Below are 1228 nucleotides of genomic sequence, written 5' to 3' on the forward strand. Positions count from 1 at the left end.
TATTGCTGAGCTTTTAATTTATTGAAAGTTGTAGAATTTATAATCTATGAAATTTCAAGGTCTAATTTTTAAAAGTCTAATTATTTAAAGGGTGCTAGCTCAATGGAAGAGCACTTGCTTTACAAGCAGGAGGTTGGTGGTTTGATTCCATCGTGCCCTGACATCCATATGGAATGGCGACGACCAATTTTTGGTGACGGAGGCTTTTTGACAATCACTAATGAGCTTTGGTGACATTTTTTTACCCTCACCAAAATATGAAATGGTGACAATCAACGAATGCCACCACATATACGCATCAATAGTGATGACCCTTAAAGGTCCGTAACCATAAATCATTTTTGTTGATATGAAATGGTGACGATCGTTGTCCGTCATTATTCGTGATGGACCTTGAATGTCACCACAACACTTATACTTCAAGCAATGCGGTTTTTGGTGATGGTCAACAAATGTCACTATATATATGCACCAATAGTGACGACCATGAAAGATCCATCACAATAAATTGTTGTTCATATGAAATGGTGACGGTCATTATCTGTCATTATAATCAATATTCGTGACGGACCTTGAATGTCACCATAACACCTATACTTTTAGTGATGCCACCTTTGGTGACGTTCAGTTTTTGGTGACGGAGGCTATGGTCTGTCACCATTGCTCATATGAAATGGTGACAGTCGCTATCCATAATTATAAATCATTATTGGTGACGAACTTTGAATGTCAATACAACACCTATACTTTTGGCGATTCCACCTTTGGTAACGTTTAGTTTTTGGTGACGAAGGCTATGGTCCATTACCATTGCTCATATGAAATGGTGACGGTCCTTATCCGTCATTATAAATCATTATTGGTGACAGACTTTGAATGTCTCTACAACACCTATATTTTTGGAGACGCCACCTTTGGTGACGTTCAGTTTTTGGTGACGAAGGCTCTTTTGGCCATCACCAATGAGCTTATGGTGACATTTTTCACCCCTCACCGATGTACTTTTTTCTTGTAGTGACAACGTCGTTGTTGTCTCGCAGACCTTGTCGCCAATCTCATCCAAGTCCCCCTCAGTGAGGACGATTGGATCCACATGTGCATGCTTATCGAATTTATGCTTCTTCCGTGACCCGGAAGTGATCTCCCTCATCCTCTTCTACAATATAAAGGGAGTGCCCTGCTCCTCGCCACTGTCTCCTCCCTCCTCAGATCCTTCCTTGTCTACAGT

The sequence above is a fragment of the Pinus tabuliformis genome, chromosome 1_2, assembly GCF_031772625.1.
Source record: "Pinus tabuliformis cultivar Carrire ecotype Pingquan chromosome 1_2, CPIR1, whole genome shotgun sequence".
Classification (NCBI taxonomy): Eukaryota; Viridiplantae; Streptophyta; class Pinopsida; order Pinales; family Pinaceae; genus Pinus; species Pinus tabuliformis.